General features: G+C 39.9%; 1 long non-coding RNA gene across 1 annotated transcript; it reads right to left on the bottom strand.

The window, feature by feature from the left end:
* Positions 1-1,480: 1,480 nt before the first annotated feature.
* On the bottom strand, positions 1,481-10,704 carry LOC131530690 (uncharacterized). Its single transcript, XR_009268454.1, has 3 exons — positions 10,574-10,704; positions 10,271-10,365; positions 1,481-1,618 (listed from the first exon to the last, which is right to left on the bottom strand). It is a non-coding gene; the product is annotated as an uncharacterized LOC131530690 (long non-coding RNA).
* Between the last annotated feature and the right edge of the window lie 2,254 nt (positions 10,705-12,958).

Genomic DNA, 12,958 nt, shown 5'->3' with positions numbered 1-12,958 from the left:
TTTCTATCTGTCTGTCATATAATATGTTAATATATTCTAATATAATATAGCTAAAAATAAGATCAATTAAAAGGGTTTCTTGTGGTAAACCTGTTTGGAAACAATCATAATTTTAGCAATTCCATTTGTAGTTGTAATTAAAGGTTATAATAACTTCGACTGTTTTAGAGTAAATACAATTATTGAAATTATTGTGTGTGGTAATCAGCAACACGCCGCAGACACGGTCCACAGAAAATAACTTGCAATATTCCTTCGTAAGTCTGATGGGAATGTGTGGTTTTATGAGGTAGTTTTGGTCAGGCTGGTAAACGCGAGTAGGAAAACACACAGACATAAACACGTTCTTGTGCCGCTGCATGCATGTTCTGCCAGAGAAAACCTGGAGTAAACAAAGGTACTTGAGCAAACTAATTTTGAAGTCTCGGCCGCTCCGCATAAGCTGAAACACACATTTATTTGAAATGGTCTCGGGCGAGTCTTTATGCTATGCTTTAGCTAAATGGGCTTCAACAGACAACATACTTTGTTTTGACAGTTCCTCTGTCAAACTTTGGAATCGGTTTGGGAAAACCAAAGAGTGAAAGCCCAGACCTGCCGTATCCGGAAAGAAAACCTTGTGTGTGCACGTTGATATCTTAAGAGTTGAAACCATGTGATTGCTTCAAGGACAACGATCAAAAAGATTCCTTTTGTGTATAAAGCAAATGTTTTTTTTTCCCTAATAAGCCACTTGAGTAATTTTGGTTTAAGGTTAATACAAATCACATTCACAGATTTAAGTGTCTTATTATTTATAATGATATATAAATAATAGCAATTAGCAGCAGCAGTTGAACAACAGGTCAATAAGTAAATGCACTATTGTTTTCATTATTATCAATAATAATTATTATATTTTTTTTAAATACTTTTTTAATTACAATTACTTCAAAATAATAATAAAAACAATTATTAATGTCGCCAATAAATAATAATAAATAGTGTCAGTATTCAGATGAATACTCATCCAAGCCTCACCAAATCAAATTTTAGAGCCGTAACTATCTGTTTTATAAATATACACTGTCTTCAAATTTGATCTCAGCAGGACGGGTCTTTTTTTATTTGTCCATGAGGGAACTGGAAGGTCGTTTCTGGTTCAGAGAGCTGTAAGACCTGACCAAACACTCCTTGAAGTCTGGTTGTATTAATCGATTGTCTTAAAATGTCAATGTCTGCCGGCCAAAGATGACTCAAACAGTAACATCTCATCCTTGATTTCTATCTAGCTGAGGTTGGCCAGTAAGCAGATGTCTTCTGGTACTGAATGAACTATTAAGTGCCATCCGCTTTCAGGTGGATTCTGAGAAAATAGACAATGGAAAGCTTTTTTCATCTTCATGTTAAAAGTGTGTGTGTGTGTGTGTGGGGGGGTCCAAGACAAAAACAAAGTCCTTTTCAACAACCACTCAAAACGCAACATATGAGTGCAGGTTACAGTTTCTTACGTCATTGTTCGGCTTTCAAGTTAGTGGAAATGTAGTTCGGTTCTGAAATAGGTTCACATTTCACCACCATGCACCGGCTCTGTTGCAGGCACTAGCACTAGCAGGCCTTTATGCTAGTTCAGAGACACCTGAAAGAGACAGAAGTCAAGGTCACATGCGCCACGTTCTGTTTCTCAACTCCTCTAAGACATGTAAAACACATCATCACAGTCTTTACTTACACCACAGGACACCAGGACACATTCTTAGCTCAAATATTCCTGAAATCCCACTGAAAACATGTGGAAAATTCATCTGGAAAAGTCACACTTTTCACACATTTGTTGATTAATTTTTTTTCCCCTCAGGAATTTAAACCTGTTTGCTATTGCACTGTCATTTTTTTCATTCCTCTCACTTACTATCGTCTTTTGGACCTCATCAATCCTTCTTTTCCTTTCTCTCCGCTGGAAGTCTCTGCTGGTGAAACACGCGGATTCCATGAACAGCTTGATGAACAACCTCAAAGGTTTTTCCCCCAGCCGACGCTAGTGTTTCCCAGCCTTTTCAGGAAACACACACACACACATAGCGGCGTTTCCTCTCCCCGGCCCACAGTCGCCTACGCTCTGCCAGCAGACCTGCCGTGACCATGATGTCATTATTTCCCCCATAGCGCGGCCGTATGCTTGCGAGTGTGTGGCTGTTTATCGGAAAATTCTGTCTGGGGGCTTTCACGGAACATCTGAGCTTACCACGGTCTCGACGCTTGTGCATGTGTGTATAATCGGCATAAAAATGTCTGGTTTTCTTATTCTGTTGTTTGTGGCCAAACAAACAGCGATTCTCATACATTTTTGAGGCGAATAAATGTACTGGATGGAGCCCAGTATTCATTGTCTCACCACACTGCCGTATTCAAGAATTCAATGTTCTTAACATGTGTATGCATGTCTTTTTGTAATTTGCATAAGTATTTATCTCCTTGACATACTACTGTTTTCAACTTTACCACTTAATGCGCATGTGCATATATATTTGTTTGTACAAAGATGTGCAAAAAATACATTTTTGAGGTAAACAAGAATTTTACAAATAAAAATATGTGAATGAATTTATGCCAGTATTTCTTGCGTCAGTTTGCTTGTGTGTTCAAGTTAATGTCGTTTGCATTTATAAAAAAAAAAAAGTGTCACAGTAAATGTGATTTTTGTAAAACAAAACACGAGAATGTTATAAGTAAAAAGCTGTTCTTTATCTTCAAAAATCTAAATAAACTGAATTTGCATAGAAACGAAAAATGGTAACATTGAGGTTCTTGTGAGTTTAGGATGACTGAATCTCCACCAGAAACGTGTCGGTTCACTGGTTCGTTCAAGTTGCTACAGTTTCTTTGTTTATGTCATTTGCATGTGAGAAACGCAGAAAATTCTATTTTGTAGATTTTTGAGGCAAACATAAGAATTTTACAAATAAAAAAGCTTTTATAATCTTTGTAAATCAAAATACACTACATTTTCACAAGAACTGCAGGTTTTGAAATGCCCCTAATACTGATTTTTGAAAATTACCTTTCATGCAGTGTGTAACATAGCTGTATGTAAATGTAAACAGTCTGCAAAGTTGTAAAGCTTTAAACGTACCTATTAAGCTCATGTACCCATTAAGCACACTTCCATTTTTGAGATCAGATTATAAAAAGATAAATATAAATAACAAAAATAACAAAAGTAAATGTTTGTTACTATATACCTCCTAATTTCAAGTCAATCAGATCATTGCACACTGAGATATAAGTCTCCATGTGTATATAAGTCTGGCGGCCATTTTGAAAGCTGTCTGAAAACTTTCACCAAAAGAGGAGCCTCTTAAAAGTGCGTTTTTTAGATGTTTAAGTCTTTATTTTGGGTAAGTTTCACTACTTATTGTAAAATTAAGAGATTAATCAGATTTATGCATATTATAACCTGGAACTTGGATGTGGGAAATAATTACATTAGATTCAAAAGATAGTTGTAGCAACATAGCGCAGATGCTACAGAACACAGTTAGCAGACTAGCTGTATAAGACTGTGTGCTACGCTAACATATTACTTCACAGGCATTACTGGCTTGTACTTTTACACCCATAATATTATAAATTGACAGTTTATTGCTGTTCTGTGGTTTTACAGTGCTGTAATTTTTAAAAATGTCATATTATTTTAAGGTGAGCTTATGGGTGCACTACTATGAAAATCACACAGCTTCAGTGTGACATCAATAAGAAAAAGTATAATTTCATAGATATTGTTAATAATAGTTGTTCATATAAAAATATGTATGAACTTAACACATGACCTAGACTATTTATTTAGTAAAATCCCGTCATTTTTAATAAATATTACATGAAATGTATAAAAAATTGTTGCTGCTCCAATTAAGCTCAGTGTGCTCTCTTTAAGCTCTTCCACATTTAACGTCTATGTAAATACTTCATAAACAGATGGTTGTCACTTTAAGTTAAGTTAATCGATTTTCTATGGATTCTGTCGACTCAAATCTGCAGACTGGCTCTGATCTTTGGCAACTAGCATCAAATTCTTCAGACTGTAAATCTGTGGAAAATCAAGGCAAAAATCGTGTAGTGTATTCCAGCCTTAAGAGACTATAGATAAGTTGACATCCATTTAAAAAGAGGTTTCATAATGAGGCTAGTTTCTGTGTTCATCCCCATGAATGAAATGTTTTATTGGTTTGTTTTATTTGATTTTTGAATGTTACTTAGCTGAACGTGGACTAGTATAGATGTTGCAATGTGCCTAAGTGACACTTTATTATGAATATAACTGATCGACTTGAATGCCTTGTTGCTTGATTTTAGTGTTGTTGTTTTTTTTTGTGTGTGATTGACTTTGTACCTTCAAAAATATATATTTTTACAATTCTTTAAAATAAATAAGAATTTTTAATAAAACATGATGTGCGCTTAATGGGAACAGGGGTGTGCTTAAAGGGTACAAAAATGTACCCATTAAGCACAGCCGGACTTTTTGAATTTAATAATGTATATCTTAAATGAAATGCTTTTGTCATTTAAAATAAAATATTTTTGTGAGAGAGATTAATATTTTATTTTAACATAACGTTTTGTACCGAAACCAATATTTTGTGTACTAAAAATGTGTCAATGTAGATTTTAGTGAGCTTAATAGGTAGGTTAACCTAACGCACTCGCCCATCAAAAGTTGTCCCGCTCCGCACCCTGTTGTGTTGGGTCCCGCAGTACTCCCGCGGGAGTGCAGGTCTCTACTCTGAATTGCTTAAACTTAACTTAAATCACTTAAAGTCGTTTAAGGCCCTGTCCCAAATGGAACACTTCATGTGCACTTGAGGTCTTATGGACTTACAATGGCCGCCACATGTGCGTGTGCGTTAAGTCCACGAGACCGTAAGGTGTCCCATTCGTCATTTTAGCATTCAGAAGCGTGCTCGCGAGCGCCCTCTTTGCGGCCGTTATGCGCCCTCGATCCGCACTTCTGCTGAGCTCACACTGGTGCAAGCTCCGCAGCAGACTTCTACCTGACAGTCAAAGCTGCATTACGTCATGAAAGCACGGACTCAGAGGAAGACCGTGAGGGTTTAGGGTGCCATTTGGGACAGGGCCTAAAATTCAAAACCCATTTTCGTGAAGTTCCCCTCACAAGTTTACCACTCCTGCCTACGTTCTGCGTGTACATCCCGCGGAAACTTGAACTCCTGTCAAATGCTGTAGCTCATTCGTGTGGATAACATAATGTCGAGAAAACGCTGTGGAAGTAAATTCCGATTTTATTTTATTTTATCACGTCCAAAGGATGAGGCTGTGAAGAAGCAGTGGTTAAATTTCACCTTTACGTTAGCACCGATAGCCTCGTGGGCAGCACGTCAACATGTAGCGCCATTGTGCTTCAGGCGTCCCGTGTTTGATTCCTGGCTCGCGGACCTTTCCTGATCCCATCGCTTCCTATCTAACTACTGTCCTATCAAATAAAAGTAAAAAATAAAAAAATATTCACCTTTAGGCTACTTCAATACCATAGCAGTATAATCCCAAACTTTTGTTCCCTTCATTTCACTGATGACTGCTTCCCCAATCTCCGCTAGATCAAAGCTATAAAGATTCATAAAACGGTTGTCCTTGAAAAGTGGGTCAGTGCCCAATTTGTTTGGACCAGCTTGCTCCTCCAAATCAAAACCTGTTTCTTTAATGTTCTGTCGAGCGTGCAAAATATGTAGTTTTGTGTGTTGTGTATGCACTCAGTGCAGCTTTATGTCTCCGAATTACTCATGTTATAGTTTTACTAATATATAGTTCTGCTAATCAACTTTGGGCCTGCTATTATCTAGAAATTTGTTGATTAATATAGAATGTCTGTCGTTCTTATTACTTGGAGTCACGATCAAGGATGGAGCAATACGTTGGTTTACAAACTGTAGTGATTTATCAGTACCCCGTGTCTGTGTTCAGCTAACGCGTATGAATCATTATTATTTGGGTCTTTACTATGTTCTGTTTCCGACATGTGCTGTACGCAGTCGACCAATCACAACAGATTGGGTCACCGGACCATTTAGAGGAAAGTAGCCTTACACAAATGAAGGGTTTGGAAACATGAATCTTTGAATGAAACGTTTGAGAGTTGTTGAGAAATAAGGTAAATTTAAATGCATATATTATATATTTTTATTTTACCTTGCATGCATGTAAACGTGTTGTTGGGAACTCCCAAAACCAAATTATGAACCTTTTAAATAGCATAATACGGCTACTTCAATATTCAGTTTATTTTGCAAATTCTGAATTATTATTTTTTATGTTTGAATCCATGCCAGCATTTATCTTTTCGGCTTGCTGGTGTGTTCAAGTTACCACTGTTTTTGTGTTTATGTAATAATTTCTAATTCTGTTCTTCGTTTGGAAATAACTGATTTTCTTACATTTTTGAGGTTAACTCAAAAATTTCACGAATAAGGAGCAGTTGTTTGTCCTCTTTGCAAATCAAAACAAACTCTATTTGCGCAAGGTCAAACATGTTTAACCACTCAGGCGTTGGGTGAAATCAAAGCCTCCGAGGTTTCCATGAGAGTTTGAATTGTTATTCTCCGTGTTGGTATCTCCGCCAGAATTCACCGCCTCGCCATACTGCTGTATTCGTGTCGTGCCGCGGTTGTTGAGGGCGTTCCAAGCTGCTCTGCCGTCTGTGTGTGTGTGCATTTGTGTGTGTGCGTGTGTGTGTGTGTGTGTGTGTGTGTGCTGTCAGCTGGTGAGTAATAGCAGTCTCGGGTCTCTAAATCTCGACGGACCGCTGCACTGTGGAACGGCGTAGCAGGCGGCCACCAGGGACGGGGTCTGTACACACGCACACACACACACTGAATATTAATACACGCATGTGTGTGTGTGTGTGTGTGCGCTCTGGAGAGTGTCAGCCCCCCCGTGGATTTGACTGGCAGGCAGGAGTGTTGCAAGCGTTTAGCCCCGCTGGATCCGTGCGTGTCGGCCGGTGACTATGAGGACAGGGTCAATTAGAGGGTCAACGCGTCCCAAAGGGCAGCCACGCCCACGTGTGCACACGCTCACTGACACATTTACACACTTTTTCCGTCCTCTCGAGAGGGAAGCATCGACAAAATGCTACATCGACCCTCTACCTATCTCTCCCTCTCTTTCAATCTCTTTCTATTCTTCCACGTCCGTGTGACTCGTGTGCAGATTTATAATGAATAATGCATTTTCTAATCAGCACTGGAAGGCTGTGTGTGTGCGTGAACTCCTATAAAAGAGGCACCGTGCCTCTCAAGCAGAGTGGAGATTTGCGGGATGGTTAGCGAATCGCTTCAGGACAGAGGTTATACTTCAGACATCAAGTGTCAATGAGAAGCATGTCCTTAAAAACAAAGATTAAACAAATGCAACTGACGAGGTGTGTGGTCATGTTTTGGGGAGGAAAAGGTTTGAAGATGTCATTCTTTCCATGACTTAGCGTTCCTAATCTCTGCTTTGCGCTCAGTGAAAAATGTTGTTATATCCAGGTTTTTTTTGCTAGTTAGTGATTTATGGTTGATGGGCAGAGATTGCTTTCCCTATTCTCTCATCCGTCTCCCTACCTCTCTCTCTCCGTAACTGCCCGGAGCGGAACAAAAGCACGCAATTGAAATTTATTGCCTACATTTTGCCTCCTGCCCCGCTTTGTCTTATCCTCAGATTCAATTCATTGTTCTCACTAAACAGGGGGCTCTCTCCCCAAAGACTCACTTGCACTCACACAATGTCAATGCTCAACAGATCGTGGGGTTTGATTTTGGCCACTTGTTTGTGCACGCGGCAAACGTGCACACACACACACCCATCCCCTAAGCCCCTCCATCTCCCAGGCCGCTCAAACACACCCCGTGACAGCTGTTGGCTCCATTGTTTCCATATGTGCTGTGTTGAGGTGAACGCTCACAGGCTTACAGCTTTTTACCGCCACATGCGAAAGACAGACACAACATGGAGAACTGCAATAGAGATGTGATAGAGAATGAGAATACATGACACAAACAACAGAAAAAGAGACATGGCAAAGAATCGAAAAGGACACGATCTGCAACTAGAATACAGATGGGACTGAAACACAGACAAAACACATACAACTAGAATACAAATAACACAGAAAGCTGTGTCGTCCATTTCATTGTTTTATTCTTTTGACATTTTTTATGTTGTTCCAGTTTTTCTGTGCCGTGTCTGTGTTACAATTGATGTGACACAAAACTAAAACATAGATGAGACACAGGAAACTACAGTACAGACGTGACAGAACTATAATACAGATTAAATGGGGACCACAATGATGACTGAAACACAAACACAGTTAACAGAACAATACAGACACTACAGACAGAAACACAGACAACACAAAACCCGAATACAGACATAACAAAGAAAACTAAAGACAGATGATACAGAAAACTGAAACACAGACAAGACTAGACAATAAAAAGTAGAAAACAGACAGAAAAAACAACTTAAGACAAGAGAATGAAATACAGACAGTGGAGAAAACTGAAGAGCAACAACAAACAGAATACAGACACTACAGACAGAACTGAAACAGATGAAACAAAATCTACAAGACAGACATGACAGAGAGAATTGAAACAATAAATTTTTTTTTAATTCAGACATGACAGAAATGAATGACAGAATAGAGACACAAAAATAAAATACAGACATGACAGACAAAACGTAAACACAGACACAACAAAAAAGCTAGAATACAGACACAACAGACAAAACTAAAACACAGACAATAGCAAAACCTGAATACAGACACAACAAACAAAATTAAAACAGACACAACAAGAATACAGACACGACAGACAAAACTGAAACAGACAAAACAAAAAGTAGAATACAGACACAACAGACAAAACTTAAACACGGACACAAAAGAGAACTATTGACAAAATTGAACAGACATAAGAGAAACAGAAAACTGAAACAAAGACATGAGAATAAAAAACTAGAATAAAAAACATGATACAGAGAACTGAAACACAGACACAATGACAAAAATCTTAAATACAGACAACATGAAACCTAGAATACCAACCAAAACAATAGCCTATATGCTATAGATATATAGATAAATCTCATTCTTTATGTGGCACAGGCTGAAGCACAGGGAAACAGGCAGCACATGTGCATTACGCACAACTGAACAAAGCATCAGCACAGAAAAAAAGAAAAAAAAAGAGTCAGAAGAGGGGGATTCACAGGAAAACGTCTCAGGCAGCACAGGCGCGCCGAATCTCTGTGCAGCGCCGTCTCAGAGCGGCATCAACGATCCAGATAAGAAGCCAGCGGGAACGCTGCGCCCTGCGCTGTGCTAAAACAGCCCTTCTTAATCTCCCACCAGGCTGGTTCCCTCCTCCCCCTCCCCCGTCTCTCTCTCCCTCCTCCATGGCTTCCCTCCTGCGCTCGCTCGCTCCATCTCTCCGCACAAAGCTTGTCACTCCTCTGTTCTCCTACTGCGCAGACACACGCCCGTTTTCTCTCTCTCCCGCCCTCCCGCTCCCGCTTTCGCGCGCACACACGCGCTTTCTTATCTCCGCTAGCTCGCTGATGAAATCTCCCCACCCCCCCACCCCCACCGCACCTCCCCGCTCGGAGTTTTTCCCTCGCCTTTCTTGAGATCCAGTCATCCGCTTAATGAGGCTAATTCATTACTTTGAAACACAATCATTTATCAGAAATGTATTACAGGGACGTCAGGGGTTCAAAATGAGAAATCCTCGGCTCCGTCTCTCACCGTCATAATCCAATATGTTGCGGGTGTGTGTGTGTGTGTGTGTGTGTGTGTGTGTGTGTGTTTTACGACAGCGTGCTGTACACTCTTGACCCTCTTCAGACCCCTTCTGTTGGGTTGTACCTCAGATTTTTAGCGTCCTCTCTCGCGGGCGCTTGCTTTCTCCTCTGCGCAGAATTAATTTTCCCTTCCTCTCGCCGCTGGAAACCGGAGGCAGAGTTAATGCTGCTCGGCTCTCAGGAAGTACACACACACACATACACACACTCCTGTCAGACGCGCGCGCACACGCGCACACACACCCGTCGTGCTGCGCTCAGAAAAGCGCAAGGATTTGAAAAATGAGGGAGGACTCGGAGCGATAGTGATTATTCATTAGGCAAAGTAAACGACAAACATCTCTTCTCCTTCGCACACACATTATCAGAGGGAAATCTGTCTCCTCGTTTTCTGTGTGTGCTTGCGTGTGTTTTCACTCTCACTCACGTTTTCTCGTTCTTGCTCATCGCTAGCTCCCCACAGTCTGGATATGAGTCAGTCCGTCCGTTTGTGTAGCTGAGCGCAAACACACACCTGTAGGCCTGTAGAGGGGGGAAACCCTGTTGTAAAGGCTTGTGGTTAAACAACTAACCGTTACACACACGATTTTCATATAGGGCCCTTTCAACCTCAAAGAAACTGAACAGACAAACAGCAACAGTAAACAATGTTTAGAAGTCTTGAAGTAAACTCATAACATCAAGGAAAGTAAAAAAGTTAGTTAGGCTACTTTTGTGTAACTTTTCTCACCGTCTTTCTCTTCCAGAATGTTAGCGCCAAATCATTTCCCACTTTGTCTGTTGTATTTCACTCCACTTTCGCGTCTTTTGTGAGAAGTAAAGCATTTTTATCTGATCCAGAAATGTTTTTTTTTAAATATATATATTCATGCCATGGTCTGTCTGAATGCTCGATTCTGATTAGCTGGCAGGTGTTGATTAAATTTGTTGAACTGCACAGGTAGTTCCAGGTCAGTTTAATCACGTTCTATATTAATGCGCTTCCTATAAACATTGGTAACCATAGTAACATACAGTTACAGTTACAAAATAACCGTCATTTTTATCTTTCTGGTCAAATATTGCAGCGCAGATATTATTAACATCTTTAATATGTGAATGCTGGCAAATGACCATGGCATAAACTATAATCAACGGCTAGCTGTGCATTAAACGATTTGAATGCACTCTGAGAGCGCATCGGGTGGTTCTTCGCCTCCAGGTTGTGCATTCAAATCGTTTAATGCTAGCCGTTGATTATCCCTTACTTATATATATACATATATATATTACATCTTACACACTTTCTCATGTCAAGTATCTACATGAAATTTGTTCATGAAAAGGTGCAAGCTAATCTGGGCTGGTTAATCATCCAGGGAGTAAAATCTGTGGTTTTAAATGCAATTAACTCATCCCACTGATCCCACCTTATATACAAACATAGTTCAATAGCTGTTAAACACTTTCCAAATATTCAAATCCAAAAAGTGCTAATATCAAGATTATTTACTCATGGCAACCAAGATGTTTGACCATCCTGCAAACAGGTAAGGGATAATCAACGGCTAGCTGTGCATTAAACGATTTGAATGCACGACCTGGAGGCGAAGAAACATTCAAATCGTTTAATGCACAGCTAGCCGTTGATTATCGTTTATGCCATGGTCATTTGCCAGCATTCACATATTAAAGATGTTAATAAAATCTGCGCTGCAATATTTGACTGGAACGATCAAAATGACGGTTATTTTCGTCTGTATTACTATTCAACTGCCGAACACAAAGGAAGATATTCTGAAGAATGTTGGAAACAGAGTAGTTCTGGGGCACCATTGACTTTAATAGTATTTTTTTTTCCCTACTATGGAAGTCAATGGTGCCCCAAAACAGCCTTTTTACAAACTTTCTTCAAAATATCTTCCTTTGTGTTCGGCAGAACAAAGACATTCATACAGGTTTGGAACTACTTGAGGGTGAGTAAATGATGACAGAATTTTCATTTTTGGGTGAACTATCCCTTTAAGCCAATCACAGTCGCTACAAAATTATTTTAAGATCCTCCCTCACAGCTGATTGGTTAATATAAAATTGTCTTGGGGGGGGGGGACTTCACCCTACATAAAGTCAAATAGCTCAACTTACTCACTGTTAAGTGTAGGCTATATAAATTATTTTCATGTATGGATTTTATTTACTCAGAAATACATCATATTATGGAAGTAAAATATGTTGCTAATGTGGCGTGTGAATTTTAATTAATCCAGGTGAATTTTAATGCAACATTTGACTATAACAAATAACAAGCCATAAACCAATGAAAATAATCATTGACACTCCTAATTGAGATTGTAGATAGAGTGTCAATGATCCATTTGAGAGATAGGTGGCAGTAATGCACTTATAAGTCTGCGATCCGCCACAAAGCAAGAAGAAGAAGACGCGCACCCCAGGCAGCAACATAGTTTTGGCCCAGATCCAGCCCACATCTGGCCTGTGTGAAATCCATGCGGGCCAGATGTGGGCCGGATCTGGGCCGACACTGCTTGCTGTCTGGGGCAGGCTATTGTGAACGCGCTCAGGACAGTTGGACCAGGCGGCGGACCAGAGGTAAAAAACGATATAAATACCATTCAGTTTCTTGCACAGACTAATCGTTTCGTGTCTAAAAACCTCAATGTATCGTCACGAGCCGCAGGGTTTTATCTGTGTATGTTTTTTTTATTTTTTCTCTCAAAGCCGTGAGTCGCATTGACTGCCATTATATGATTGACAGACTGCAACGGTTTGAGTTAAAAATCTTTGTTTGTGTTCTACTGAAGAAACAAATGGCACATTTCCACAGCGTGGTACGACTCGGCTCATCACGGTTCAGAACGGCATGGCTCAGTTCGGCTTGGTTTGCGTTTCCACTGCAGTTTAGTACCGCTTTAGAGTGGGCGGGATTACTGCCGTGGCTCCTGAAAAACTTTTTAATTCCGCATAGATCCATCACACTCTCGCTGGATCCGCTCCTCGGCTATCAACGAGAAGGATGTCTGTACTTCCTCAACTGACAACGAAACAGCCATTTTTTGGTTGTTAAAAGAAAGGTGTGCTCATTCAAAACAGTTGCGTTCGATCCGTCGCTGGCTGT

This window comes from Onychostoma macrolepis, chromosome 22 (assembly GCF_012432095.1).
Source record: "Onychostoma macrolepis isolate SWU-2019 chromosome 22, ASM1243209v1, whole genome shotgun sequence".
NCBI classification, from domain to species: Eukaryota; Metazoa; Chordata; class Actinopteri; order Cypriniformes; family Cyprinidae; genus Onychostoma; species Onychostoma macrolepis.
The sequence above is the reverse complement of the archived record's forward strand: the minus strand, read 5'-3'. Positions and strand labels throughout refer to the sequence as shown.